The sequence below is a fragment of the Heptranchias perlo genome, chromosome 1, assembly GCF_035084215.1.
Source record: "Heptranchias perlo isolate sHepPer1 chromosome 1, sHepPer1.hap1, whole genome shotgun sequence".
NCBI classification, from domain to species: Eukaryota; Metazoa; Chordata; class Chondrichthyes; order Hexanchiformes; family Hexanchidae; genus Heptranchias; species Heptranchias perlo.
Genome location: NC_090325.1, coordinates 122,075,350 through 122,090,856, shown reverse-complemented (window position 1 = coordinate 122,090,856; position 15,507 = coordinate 122,075,350). Strand labels below are relative to the sequence as shown.

General features: G+C 42.8%; 1 protein-coding gene across 3 annotated transcripts in view; it reads right to left on the bottom strand.

Annotated features, from left to right (window-relative positions):
• The window catches only part of LOC137342204 (TNFAIP3-interacting protein 1-like), a 144,717-nt gene extending 131,690 nt beyond the window's left edge, over positions 1-13,027 (bottom strand). Inside the window, exon 1 of one of the 3 annotated variants that reach the window (XM_068006199.1) lies at positions 12,946-13,027. The gene's annotated coding sequence lies outside the window, so the exon portion shown is untranslated. Of the gene's footprint in view, positions 1-12,584; positions 12,814-12,945 lie in introns of those variants that run through there. The other 2 variants (XM_068006015.1, XM_068006106.1) reach the window with 2 other exon arrangements.
• Positions 13,028-15,507: the final 2,480 nt, after the last annotated feature.

Genomic DNA, 15,507 nt, shown 5'->3' with positions numbered 1-15,507 from the left:
TCTACTCAATCTCTCCTCATAGGACAACCCTCTCATCCCAAGAATCAATCTAGTGAACCTTCGTTGCACTGCCTCTGAGGCAAGTATATCCTTCCTTAGATAAGGAGACCAAAACTGTACACAGTATTCCAGGTGAGGTCTCACCAAAGCCTTGTACAATTGTAGTAATACTTCCTTACTCTTGTTCTCCTACACCCTTGCAATAAAGGCCAACATGCCATTTGCTTTCCTAATTGCCTGCTGTACCTGCATGCTAACTTTTTGTGTTTCTTGTACGAGGACACCCAAATCTCTCTGAACAACAAGATTTAATAGTTTCTCACCATTTTAAAGAAATATTCTGTTCATCTATTCTTCCTATCAAAGTGAATAACCTCAAGTTCCCCATATTATACTGCATCTGCCACCTTCTTGCCCACTCACCTAACCTGTCTATATCCCTTTGCAGACTCTTGGGAAGGATTTTAACTGGAAAACGGGTGGGTTGAAGGGTAGGTTAGAGGCGGGGGGGGGGGGGGGGGCATTGAAAATTGCAACAATTTCAGTTTAATTTATTTAAGTTTGAGGCTCTAGTTTTGGACTTAAATATGTCACTCTCAAACTCAATGTGAAATTCTATTGTATTATGTTCACTCTTCCCCAGAGGATCTCTTCCTGTGAGATTACTAATTAACCCTGTCTCATTATACAATACAAGATCTAAAATAGCCCATTCCCTGGTTGGTTCCACAATGTATTGTTGTAGGAAACTGTCTCAAATGCATTTCATCAACTCATCCTCCAGACTGCCTTTGCCAATTTGATAAGCTTCTTGAGAGTTGTTGAAGCTGTACTCATCCAGGCAAGTGGAGCAACTAGTGGGGTGCCACAAGGATTGATGCTTGGGCTTCAGCTATTTACATCTATATTAATGACTTGGATGAAGGGACCAAGTGTAATGTATCCAAGTTTGCTGACGATACTAAGCTAGGTGGGAAATAAGCTGTGAAGAGGACACAAAAAGCCTGCAAAGGGATACAGACAGATTAAGTGAGTGGCAAGAAGGTGGCAGTTGATGATAATGTGGGGAAATGTGAGGTTATTCACTTTAGCAGGATGAATAGAAAAACAGAATATTTTTTAAATGGTGAGAAACTATTAAATGTTGGTGTTCAGAGAGATTTGGGTGTCCTTGTCCACAAAAAGTTAACATGCAGGTTCAACAAGCAATTAGGAAGCTAAATGGTATGCTGTCCTTTATTGCAAGGAGGTTGGAGTACAAGAATAAGGAAGTCTTGCTATAATTGTACAGGGCTATTGTGAGACCACACCTGGAGAACTGTGTACAGTTTTGGTCTCCTTACCTAAGAAAGGATATACTTGCCTTACAGGCAGTGCAATGACGGTTCACTAGATTGATTTCTGGGATGAGAGGATTCTCACCACCACCTTCTCAAGGGCGATTAGGGATGAGCAATAAATGCTGGTCTTGCCAGCGACGCCCACATACCATGAACGAATAATTAAAAAATTCCTCTCGGGAGATATTGAAAAGAATGGGCCTATATTCTCTGGAGTTTAGAAGAATGACCGGTGATCTCATTGAAATGTATAACATTCTTAGAGGGCTTGAAAGGGTAGATGCTGAGAGGTTGTTTCCCCTGACTGGAGAGTCTAGAACTAGGCGGCATAGTCTCAAGATAAGGGGTCGGCCATTTAAGACTGAGATGAGGAGGAATTTCTTCACTCAGGGTTGGTGAATCTTTGGAATTCTCTACCCCAGAAGGCTGTGCATGGTCAGTCGTTCAGTATATTCAAGACGGAGATCGATAGATTTTTGGACACTAAGGGAATCAAGGGATATGGGGACTGGGCGGGAAAGTGGAGTTGAGGTCGAAGATCAGCCATGATCTTATTGAATGACCGAGCAAGCTTGAGGGGCCATGTGGCCTACTCCTGCTCCTATTTCTTATATTCTTGTGTTCTTAAGTAGTTAGACTGAAAGTGCAGTGGGACACAGGCTTGTAATAAGTTAAGCTACATTCCATCACTTTTATTGTAGGAAAACAATATATGAAGTACACAAAAATGCAGTTTACAGCAATGGTGGATTTAGAGCTTGCTGAAGGGAGATGTGAATGCTGTAGGCATAAGATTTATTTCCTAAGGGAATCCAGGGTGTCCCCAGAATATTTTGATTTTGACAGTTGGAACATTTTGGAGCTGATTGTAATTCTGCCTTCAAACCAAAACTAATTTCCCATCAAAAGGTTACTGATATTTTTTAAATGAAAATAAAAATAGTTTTAGGGACTTCAATATGAATCTCCAGGGTCCAGTAAATCTAACTCCAGATACTTCATGTTAATTTGTGAGCTGAAATCTTTTACCACAAACACCTACAATAATCCCAAGCAGCAGTACATACAACACGCATAAAACAAAACTGGCCACTATCCCTGTCCTGTCCCTAGACCAAGACAGCCTAAAGACAGCTGGAGGTTTACATCAACAGAGGTTATGTTGATTTAACTATTTTAAATAAATAACTTCAGGAGGGATATATAATATTTTTTGCCTGATTACGTTCCTGTGAAGTGCCTTGGGACGTTTTGCTATATTAAATGCAAGTTGTTGTTGGACAAGGGTGAGTCAATATATTTTAAACAAAACCTTAGAACCAAGTTCTGATGAAGGGCCACATCCAAACATTAACGCATCCTACCCTCTTTCAGATGCTGAATAACCTGTTGTGCATTTCAAACATTTTCTAACACACAAGGCATGGAATTACAGATGAATATCAGGCACACTCCACCCAATACATTGGAGATTAAGATTGAGACTTAGTTAAGAAATCCATTTTATGCAAAACAATCACATAAAGATGGGATGGTGCCACTGGGGGCCTATTACAGCAAACTTCCACTGAACTAACAATTAATACCTTCTCATGCTGTTTTTATAATATTTAATGCTATAAGTTTGAGGGGAAATGTTATTCATTATTGCACCGCTGTATTTCCTAGTGGTATACAATGAAGTCTATGCCTAACTAAGTTTTGGAGAGCAACCAGCTGGAATAGTGACCCTATTCCTTTTGCTACCATGTAAATGGTTTGTCACCGGTGTTAAATGCTTGTTATGACAGATGCAGTATGATTGGTCCACTCCCCATCATCCATGGAAGAAAATTCTTTGTGAGTACTCATATTAGCAGCAGTGGGTCTCTATTTACCTGCTAATTAACTGTTCACAATGACGAGCGCAAATCATAACTACTCAACACGGTTCATTTTTTTTTATCCTCAACTCATAGTCCTCTACATCCTTGTTTAGTTCCCTTTTCAATACTTCAATCAAGGCTGTATTTACTTCACTGTGTGACAGATTATTGCATAAGGCAATGATAAATTATTACTTACATTTAGCTTATGGCTGCTTTACAATCTGATCCTTCTTTCCTGTTTTTTCACAAAATACTCTCTACATCCATCTTATCCATTTCTTTCTTTCAGTACTTTAATAAATTGTCTCCTCCCTTAATGTTTTTTCCAGTAGCATTCAACTTCCTTAACCTCTTTTCATATCTTGGGCCATGAAATGAAACCATAGGATATTGGCGAACAAATGGTTAATGCATTATTATGAACTTCTCTCCTCTGATATTTTAATGAAAATGTTCATTCATTTTTTTATTATTTGTTCATGGGATGTGGGTGTTACTGGCAAGTCCAGCATTTATTCCCCATCCCTAATTGCCCTTGAGAAGGTGGTGGTGAGCCGCCTTCTTGAACCGCTGCAGTATGTGTGTTGAAGGTTCTCGCACGGTGCTGTTAGGAAGGGAGTTCCAGGATTTTGACCCAGCAATCATAAAGGAACGGCGATATATTTCCAAGTTGGGACGGTGTATGAGTTGGAGGGGAACGTGCAGGTGGTGTTGTTCCCATGTGCCTGCTGCACTTGCCCTTCTAGATGGTAGAGGTCACGGGTTTGGGAGGTGCTGTCGAAGAAGCCTTGGCGAGTTGCTGCAGTGCATCCTGTGGATGGTACACACTGCAGCCACTGTGCGCCTGCGGTGAAGGGCATGAATGTTTTGGGTGGTGGATGGGGTGCCAATCAAGCAGGCTGCTTTGTCCTAAATGGTGTCGAGCTTCTCGAGTGTGGTTGGAGCTGCACTGATCCAGACTTGTGCCTTGTAGATGGTGGAAAGGCTTTGGGGAGTCAGGAGGTGAGGCACTCGCCGCAGAATACCCAGCCTCTGACCTGCTCTTGTAGCCACAGTTTTTATGTGGCTGGTCAAGTTAAGTTTCTGGTCAATGGTAACCCCCAGGATGTTGATGGTGGGGGATTCAGCGATGGTAATGCCATTGAATGTCAAGGGGAAGTGGTTAGACTCTCTCTTGTTGGAGATTGTCATTGCCTGGAACTTGTCTGGCGTGAATGTTACTTGCCACTTATCAGCCCGAGCCTGGATGTTGTCCAGGTCTTGCTGCCTGCAGGCACGGACTGCTTCATTATCTGAGGGGTTACGAATGGAACTGAACACTGTGCAATCATCAGCGAACATCCCCATTTCTGACCTTATGATGGAGAGAAAGTCATTGATGAAGCAGCTGAAGATGGTTGGGCCTAGGACACTGCCCTGAGGAAGTCCTGCAGCAATGTCCTGGGGCTGAGATGATTGGCCTCCAACAACCACTACCATCTTCCCTTGTGCTAGGTATGACTCCAGCCATTGGAGAGTTTTCCCCCTGATTCCCAGTGACTTCAATTTTACTTGGGCTCCTTGGTGCCACACTCGGTTAAATGCTGCCTTGATGTCAAGGGCATTCACTCTCGCCTCACCTCTGGAATTCAGCACTTTTGTCCATGTTTGGACCAAGGCTGTAATGAGGTCTGGAGCCGAGTGGTCCTGGTGGAACCCAAACTGAGCATCGGTGAGCAGGTTATTGGTGAGTAAGTGCCGCTTGATAACACTGTCGACGACACCTTTGATTCTAAATTATTTTAGATGAAATAACAACTCTGTTAAAATAACAAACTAAAGAATTTAATGCAAAACCATTAAATGTTTGTACACCGGTATCCCACAGCATAATTTCAAGACCAAAGTCATAGAGTCATAGAGTTATACAGCACGGATAGAGGCCCTTCGGCCCATCGTGTCCGCGCCGGCCATCAAGCCCTGTCTACTCTAATCCCATATTCCAGCATTTGGTCCGTAGCCTTGTATGCTATGGCATTTCAAGTGCTCATCCAAATGCTTCTTGAATGTTGTGAGGGTTCCTGCCTCCACAACCCTTTCAGGCAGTGAGTTCCAGACTCCAACCACCCTCTGGGTGAAAAAGTTCTTTCTCAAATCCCCTCTGAACCTCCCACCTTTTACCTTGAATCTATGTCTCCTTGTTATAGAACCCTCAACGAAGGGAAAAAGCTCCTTCGTATCCATCCTATCTGTGCCCCTCATAATTTTGTACACCTCAATCATGTCCCCCCTCAGCCTCCTCTGCTCCAAGGAAAACAAACCCAATCTTCCCAGTCTCTCTTCATAGCTGAAGCGCTCCAGCCCTGGTAACATCCTGGTGAATCTCCTCTGCACCCTCTCCAAAGCGATCACATCCTTCCTGTAGTGTGGCGACCAGAACTGCACACAGTACTCCAGCTGTGGCCTAACCAGTGTTTTATACAGCTCCATCATAACCTCCTTGCTCTTATATTCTATGCCTCGGCTAATAAAGGCAAGTATCCCATATGCCTTCTTTACCACCTTATCTACCTGTTCCGCCGCCTTCAGGGATCTGTGAACTTGCACACCAAGATCCCTCTGACCCTCTGTCTTGCCTAGGGTCCTCCCATTCATTGTGTATTCCCTTGCCTTGTTAGTCCCTCCAAAGTGCATCACCTCGCACTTTTCCGGGTTAAATTCCATTTGCCACTGTTCCGCCCATCTGACCAACCCATCTATATCGTCCTGCAGACTGAGGCTATCCTCCTCGCTATTTACCACCCTATCAATTTTTGTATCATCAGCGAACTTACTGATCATACCTTTTACATTCATATCCAAGTCATTAATGTAGACCACAAACAGCAAGGGACCCAGCACCGATCCCTGTGGTACCCCACTGGCCACAGGCTTCCAGTCACAAAAACAACCTTCGACTATCACCCTCTGCCTTCTGCCACTAAGCCAGTTTTGTATCCAAAGTGCCAAGGCACCCTGGATTCCATGGGCTCGTACCTTCTTGACCAGTCTCCTGTGGGGGACTTTATCGAAGGCCTTACTGAAATCCATGTATACCACATCCACTGCGTTACCCTCATCCACACGCCTAGTCACCCCCTCAAAAAATTCAATCAAATTAGTCAGACATGATCTTCCCTTGACAAAGCCATGTTGACTATCCCTGATTAATCCTTGCTTCTCCAAGTGGAGACTAATTTTGTCCTTCAGAATTTTTTCCAATAATTTTCCTACCACTGATGTTAGGCTCACTGGCCTGTAGTTCCCTGGTTTTTCCCTACTCCCCTTCTTGAATAATGGTACTACATTAGCGGTTCTCCAGTCCTCTGGCACATCCCCTGTCGCCAGAGAGGTTCTGAATATATGTGTTAGAGCCCCCGCAATCTCCTCCTTTGCCTCACACAGTAGCCTGGGATACATTTCGTCCGGGCCTGGGGATTTATCCATTTTAAGGCCTGCTAAAACCGCCAATACCTCCTCCCGCTCGATGTTAATATGTTCGAGTATATCACAGTCCCCCTGCCGTATTTCTGTGTCTACATCGTCCTTCTCCATAGTGAAAACAGATGCAAAAAATTCATTTAGAACCCCTCCTACATCTTCCGGCTCCACACACAGATTGCCATTTTTGTCCCTAATGGGCCCTATTTTTTCCCTAGTCATACTCTTACCCTTAATATACTTATAAAACATCTCAGGATTTCCTTTATTTTGCTCACCAGTGTTATTTCATGGCCCCTCCTTGATCTCCTAATTTCTTTTTTAAGTATCCCCCTGCACTTTTTGTACTCCTCTAGGGCTTCCTCCGTCTTTAGCCTTTTGTATCTGCCAAAAGCCCTCCTTTTTTTCCTAATCCATTCTCGTATATCCCCTGACATTCAAGGTTCCCTGGAGTTCTTGGAACCACCCTTGACCTTTACGGGAACATGTTGCCATTGTATGGTCTCAATCTCCCTTCTGAAAGACTCCCATTGCTCCGATGCGGATTTTCCTACAAGCAGCTGATCCCAGTCCATTTTGGCCAGATCCTGCCTTATCCTATTAAAATTGTCCTTCCCCCAATTGAGAACCTTTATTTCCGGCCCCTCCCTATCCTTTTCCATGACCACCTTAAATCTCACAGAATTATGGTCACTGTCACCAAAGTGCTCACCTACTAGCACTTCTTCCACTTGGCCGGCCACATTCCCTAGAATTAGGTCCAGTACCGCCCCCTCTCTTGTAGGACTTTCTACATGCTGGCTCAAAAAGCTCTCCTGGATGCACGTTAAGAATTTTGTACCCTCTAAGCCTTTTACACTCTGAGTATCCCAGTTAATATTGGGGAAGTTGAAATCCCCCACTATTATTACCCTATTATTTGCACAATTTTCTGAGATTTGCCTACATATCTGTTCCTCTATCTCCCCCTGACTGTTTGGGGGCCTATAGTACAATCCCAAAGTGATTTATAAACAGGAATCATTCACATTATACTTCAATAAATCATTTTCACTACCTCTACAGACATTAGAAATAACTTCTTTACTGACATAATGATAAATATTTGGAGTAATCTTCCAACCAGCATAATAGAGTCAAAAACATTAGGGATATTCGGAATGATATAATGGAAGAGTTAGAGTACTAACGGGAGAAGCTTCATACTCAACTTTTGTTATGTTCTTAATCTACTATTTAACGGCAATACTGTAAATTCTAGTCAGAGTCAAACCCTGTGTTTAAAAAATGCTCTTGCGCCTCCTGAACACTTTTTACCTCTGCCTGCAGTTAACCATTGTAAACAATTTTACAACACCAAGTTATAGTCCAGCAATTTTATTTTAAATTCACAAGCTTTCGGAGGCTACCTCCTTCCTCAGGTGAACGATGTGGAAATGTTAACCAGGTTACTAGGCGTGGAGCTCTGTTTACTCATGTACACAGAGCTTTATCCCATGCAGTTGAGAAGACCCACATAAGCACTGGTTTACAGGATCTTCAATTTCTTTCGGACAAAGTTCAAAACATGCATATATATTCAGGACAAAGTATATTTAATAATAACCAATGTAAATGATACATATCAGGAACTTCCACCTCTCAGGTTTTGCTTTATATACCAAATTTCCCTCACCCTATATCTGGGTGGGAGGAGCTACCATTCCACCCTCTCAAGACCACCTTAGGTTTGATATATTGCATACATGGGCTCTGCCTGGCTGAAACCCACACTGCAGTTATCAGTTAGCTGCAGTGTAAATGCAACCTTGACAATATATCCTTTTGTACTCCCTTTTACTATTTTTAATGCCGACATATATCATCTTAAATTTCATTGTGATTCACCTACTCACTTGCTGGGTCTCTCTGGATTTTATCTCTTTTTTTTGTTAACATCCTGATTTCCCACACAAGTCAGTATTATTTCAAAACTTGGGCACTCTATTTTTAGCGAAATCATTTATAAATACGGAGAACTGCAGAGGTCTCGAGTGAATCCTTGTTCTCTAATCAGAGTTATAATTATTGCTCATTCCCTTTTATTTCCCATTTGCAGATGAAGCTACCACAGCGCTTACCACTTCTTTGTTATAAAAGGCATCCTCTATTCAAAGACAATGTTGTTTCAGTTGCTTGCTATGGCTGGAGAAATGATAACGATAATAATATGGAGAAAGGTATACGTTTTATCCCTTGTTATCTGTAAGAGGCTGTGGTGTATAATCCTTGGTCATCTATTAAAGTGCACCCCTGTGATATAGTTGGGAGGGTATGACATGGACAGGAGGCATGCATGTGATCCCGGATAGTCTTAGCTTTGTTATGTAACTATAAAAGAAGAAAAGAAAGACTTGTTTTTATACAACACCTTTCTTGACCTTAGGATGTCCCAAAGGGCTTTACAGCCAATTAATTACTTTTGAAGTGTAGTCACTGTCATAATGTAGGAAATGCAGCAGCCAATTTGTACACAGCAAGGTTCCACAAACAGCAATGAATTAAATCACCAGTTCATCTGTGTTTTTAGGTATTAATTAAGGGATAAAAATTGGCTAAGACACCCGCAGAGCTCCCTTTCTCTTCTTCGAATAGTGCCATGGAATCTTTTACATCCACCTGAGAGGGGAGATGGGGCCTCAGTTTAATGTCTCATCTGAAAGATGGCACCTCCAACAGTGTAGCACTCAGTACCAGCCTGGATTATGTGCTCATGTGTCTGGAACCACAGAGCCTCCTGAGTCAGAGGTGAGAGTTCTACCATTGAGCCACAGCTGACACCTTAAAACCATAAGGTTTAAACAGTCTGTATACAACAAGTATGATATCCTAGTAAAGGTTTTCCAGGGCAACTTCTGTGTGCTGAATATGTGTCTACTTTCTGACACAGTACAACTGTCATTTGAAGTTTAATTAGCCTATATCCTGCCACCCTATCTAAGGAATGGATATACAATTTCCAGTTCTTTGATTTACATTGTTTTAATTAAAGTTTGCAGTCCCAGTCCAGCCAATTCCACTTGTGTATAAATGTGTTACAAGCACATTCCTGATAAGTGTGTAATATAAGAAAATCTTTAAAAGTAGCAATTTATCCTTGACTAAGGGCTCAGTTCCTATCATCAGAGCTATTTACATGAGGTCGCCAGACAATGATAAATCTGATTCTGGATGAATAAACAATGAAATTATCAACATATGTTGAAATAGTGGCACATTTTTGAAATCCTAGGGCAGGAAGTTAAAAATGGATGTATGGGAATGATTACAAAATAGCAATTTAATCAAGAGGTCCAGGCAACAGCAAACAGCATGGAGTTGAAGCTTAACTCAGAGTTATATTAGTAGAAAAGTTTCAGAAAAGGTTTTGTTGCCAGCACATAGGAAGAGAAGGCCTGATGGAGGGTAAAAACCCTGGAGAATTGACCAAATCAGCAGTAAGGGACAGAGCAGAGGACAATATTAAGAAGGATCATTTCAAAATAGAGAAGGATTCTGCAGCTAGCAATATTTTCTGTGATGTGGTTGTTGAAACTGCAGTTACTAAAAAGCCTGTGCAGACAACTCCAATTGTGCTGGCAAAGGAACAAAGTGAAATAGCAGATACTTAGGGAGGGGGGGGGTGCGATTTTCAACTGTTGGCCGCCCATTTCTCATTTGAAAAATGGGCAGCCAGCAGTTGAAAATCGGGTGTGGGGGGGCATATTGGTTGCTCCATTGACGCCCAAGGCCTGACTGATACAATTTTCAGGTGGGCCTGCAAATGGGTGAACAGCCCGCCTGCCTGTCTCAGGTGTAAGGCTGCTTAAGTAAGCAAAGTGGGCTCTTACACCGTTTGTAGGACCCCAATTGCACTTTTCAGGTACAAGTGGATGCATCATGTGCCGCAAATGCTCTGTCCATTTGTACCAGGCGGTAAGTGGCCTAACCAGGTGTTCTTAAAGGGATCGCTGGTCGCCGCTCAGGAAAAGGCACAGAAATGTTTTTTTTGAGGTGGGGGGGGGGGGGGGTGAATTTTTGTGGGGCCAGGAGCAGCAGGAGTGTTCCTCAAGGATCCACAAAAATACTGCAGTCCACTGCCGGCCTGTGCTCCACCTCCTCAGGCGTTAGTTCCTTCCCCTCTTCTGCTTGCTTAACCTGCCGGCTGGCTCAGCGTGGGAACTGGCCAACTCCCTGCCCTCCCACAACCAACAAGCTGCAGCGGGTCACCCATTTGGCCATCACAGCTCGCCGGCTGCATTCAAATGAGGCCCAAACCAGAAATAATTTAATGTCTCCCGATGTCGGCTTCGGGCGGGTGGCATGGCCGCTCCGCCGACTTCAAAAAGTCGAATTGCCCCCCTTGGTATAATTTCACCAAAGATATTTAACAGACATTGTCAATTTTTTCTCACATCAAAGTTAGTTTGAACAGATTTTTTTCACATAAAATCCTCAAAGCCGCTCCGTTAGTGCACTGTTTTAAAGCACATACTGGCCCAGGGGGGGGAGAAATCAGGGGATTTCCACAAACTGGACTTGAAGGTCAGCACAAATGCCCTAAGCATATTTCAGGAAAATGTAATAGTAGCATCAGCTCATTCTGCACTTGGCGGGAGGGGCCCATAAAACCCAAGCTGCCAGTAACTGGTTTACATTACTGCTAACGCACTCCAATGGAACTCAGTATTGTCTAGACAACTTGCCAGTAAAAAAAAACAACTGCAGACACTTTGGCTTGGTCAAGAAGTAAATAGATCGGCTGATAAACAGACATACAGATGGATACTTGATAGATTCTCATATTGGCTTATATATATTTTTTATGCTTGGAATTTGTTTCCTATCATTAAAATGAGGACAAATCCCACCTTTTGTGATTTTATGGCCATAAGTAATAGAAAAGATACTCCAATGTGTAATGAGTTATGAATGATTAATTGGATTTTAAGGCTTCAAACTGAAATTTGGATTCAAACCCAGGGCTTTCCCCTCCACTTTTGTGCTAATTTAAGATTTCCTAAATCCCTATCTAAATGCCACGGTAACGTCTGGACAAATGTTAGCAAATAATAGAGTACAATGAAAAATGATTGAGAAAGCCTCCTTGGACTGCTAATGAAATTAATATAGTTACTAGAACATCACAATAATCAGCAGGCCAGATCCTGAGACCCACCTCCCCAAAACCTGAGAGATTGAAAACATAACCCTTATCTGTGACTGCAAGAGGAATTGGGTGGATATAAACCTGAGCTCCAGACTCCGGCTGGAAGAACAGAAACGTAGACCCTCCCATGAAAATGCAAGAGGAATCAGATGGATTCATTCAGAGACCCAACTCCCCCGTCGTGGCAGATACTATTTTCGTGGATACTCCACTTTCGTTCAGTTGATGAATGGTGACATTCTAGTTGAATAATTGAAGTTATTTTATAACCATTGCAGTTTCACAAGAATTTAGTCTACAGTTGTTCACTGGGCAATAAAATTCCAATATTGTATTATATATTTTTGATTGGCAGATCATTTGCAGTAGAATTGCAATGCATTGGAACATGATCTAAATCAACCCTTTCAAGGAAAAGGAGTCGATGGATATATAACTGGTTGGATAAGAGAACAGACAGTGGGTTAAATTTTTTCAGTCCTCGCTGTCTGGGTGATAACCTGGTGGAGCGGATCGCCAGCCTGTTGTGGAACCTGCTTCATGTTCATTCAACTGAATTCAGTGGCCGAGAAAATGCAAATTAAATGTAACACCACTTTCGAAAGGTACATTGACACAGAGTACACTACAATTACACGTACCCTACTCTAAGACATATGTTAAAAGCAAAAACACAACAAAATAGAAAACATCTTTGTTGAGACCCAGCGTCCCCAACTTTTGTCTTACCTAAGTGGGTCTAGCCAGTTGCTTACTCGACTGCTTCATCAGATGAAGTGACTCATGAAAGTTCCGTCTCCAAATAACGAATGACTGGAATGGTCCCGCTCTGCATTCTGCTTGAATGGTGTCTCGCATTAGTTAATCACTGAGCAGAACCAGCCAGAAGGGGTAGGCATGGTGGTGAGCAACATTGTTGTGCAAGATATTCAAAGTTGAATGAACACAAACTCCCCCAAGGCTTCCCCACCAAGAATTTCTGAATAATGCAAGAATGCTTTTACTTTAGTGATAACATTCAATTATTTTAAAACTGAAAAGTTGTAATTGTTACAATCACACTACTGGTTAGGTTTAAATGCCAACTTACAGTTTCAAATTATATCCCAAGTATGAATAAGGTTAGAAGATACTTCACAGAACTCCTCTCCTCTTCTACACCTAGAATCTGCTACAGAATTCAAACTGCATCTGACAAAGGCTTCCACACATGTAGAGATGGAAGTAAATCTGCTTTAGCTGTCCTCAAATCAGAAAATAGATTTCTGAATCAGTTAATATAATTGCATCAATGAGGAAATTGTTTCCTTAAAGTCACTGAGAGTTCAACTGTTTGTTTCAACATGAATCACACTTGCCTTGAATACTCTAGGCTCGCTCCCAATTATCAACTCTAACAGCAACCCTTCACTTGTATAACATTGTTTATGGCTCCCTCTCTGATGAACAAACCATACTGATGACAATGTCTTCCTCTGCATCCCCCAAACACGACGTAGCAAACAGCTTTGCAACTAAAGCTTAATTGCTTCCGTACCTGCAGCATAATTCCATGAAAATGCAAGAAGAAAGCACATCCAGTTATTAGCCTTTCACTTGGACTTCAAGTTTCTAATATTCTTCCATGTTTACAAATCTGCTACATCCTGAGGATTTCACCTTCACCCTCTGAGCAAAGCTGTTTGCTCGGGACTTCTCGGTGCTTAGGCAAAATGGAGCTCTGCACATGTGTTTAGGAAGCCTGTTAAATTGCACAAATTACAGTGTCAATAGTTCTCTTTTACTTCTTTTTGAAATGAGTATTGATGTTGAGAGCCTCTCTTTAACCAAAAGACAAGTATAGATGGGCACCGAGTCCAGGCTAAATCACGGTTCTCTCCTGTGTCAGGAGTGTGATCACACAGTTCAGCTATTTTTAATTTATAACCAATTGATCTCCCATGGCACTGTATTGGAGTCAGGACTAAGTGCAGTATTCTGGTCAGGCAGAATTAGAGGGCAGGGGATAATTGGACCCTGGTGGGGAGAGAGAGAAGGGCAAAGGAGGCTGGTGCGAGGCAGGAGGAGAAAAGTGGTGAGGGTGGAAGAAGAGGGTGAGGGATGGTAGACGGGGAAGCAGGACAGAGAGGGAACTGGGAAGGTGAGGTGCAGGCAGAAGAGGAGGGAAAGAGAAGAGGTGTAGGGAGGATGAGGGCAGAGGAAGAAGGAAGTGGGCGAGTGAAATAAGAACGGAGAGAGCAAAGGCAGGGACACTACCTCAGTGAGGGGGAGGTGGGGATAGGCCATAATTTTCCTTTGAGTGGGGTGGGGGGCAATTACAGTGTCCTAGGACCAAATGTACTTCTTCATGCAGACGAGAGGGGATGCAAGCTGCATGGTGCCAGGGCCGATTTTGCTGCTTAATGTGGGGGGCAGTTGTCAGGGATGATTTAAATGATTAGTTGGGGGGGGGGGGGGAGAATTGTTGGGCGACTTGACCGATTTCAATGCAAAGTGAAAGGACTGAATGCCTAGACCAATTAAAATGCTTAGTTGGGGGGTTGAATCTCAGTCAGTTTTAATGCTCTTGGGGAGAAGGCATTGATGATATGCTCGATTACAGTACATGTTGCTTCAGACTGACACCCAATTTTACCTGAAAGCTTCTCCAGACTGCTGCCTGATTTTGGAGTTAGATTACTGCCAGTTGCAGTTTCTGCCCCAAGTCGATTTGTTTAAATTCTCAGCCTTACATTTCCCGCCTTTAACAATCTCAGACAGCCCAGTTGTTGGTTGAAATAATAAGGAAATTTAAAAAAATACTTACATTTACTCACCTTTACCAAGATGTCCACCGTGCTCCAGCAAATGCATTGGTGCAGTGCCATCCATTGGTGAATGGTAGAAATTGCAGTGAACAAATAAATTTACTGGCTATAATGAGTCTGGGGAGCATTCGGTAGCAATGTGCAAAAGGCTGCTTAATGCGGGGTTGTAGGTGCTAAATAAATAGATTAACGTGAGTTGATTGTTAGTCATGTAATATTAGGGGGAGACCTGTATACATAATAATTCATATAACATGACCCTCACAGTGCCACCCGCAGGCTGGGCGGTGCAGTTTGAAGTCAAAGGAAACGAAAATCGGGTGGTGCGTAAAACGGGCGGCCGATCCGCAACCGCTTGCTTTCCGCCTGGCGGCAAAAATGAAAATTCACCCTAGGGAGTCCAGACAAAGGGCATATTCAGGTCAGGTAGGATTATAGGGCAGGGGAGGCAATTGCATCAAGATGAGAATACGGGAGGGAGAGAAAGGGGAGCTGTGGGAGTGGGAAGAGGGGGAGAAGAAGGAAGAGAGAGAGAGAGGTGGGGAAAGAAAAGGAGAGAGGGTGAGGGAGAAGACAGTGAAGGTAAAAGAAGGGGAGGCAGAACAGCAGCTTATATTATAATGAAATCTGACTATAGAAATGAAGCTCTTGCACATTCTGTGTGAGAGCTCTTTATGCCTAAACAGCTTGCTAGAAAATAGTATCTTGCACAAGACCAGCAGGGGGTCAGTTAAAATGGGGCATCACCTCATTTTCTGTCTCCTGCAAACATAAATCGCACGGCAGGAATGATCCCACTGGTCAGAAATCACCTCCTATCTCTTGCTTCACTTGAGGCTTGTTAC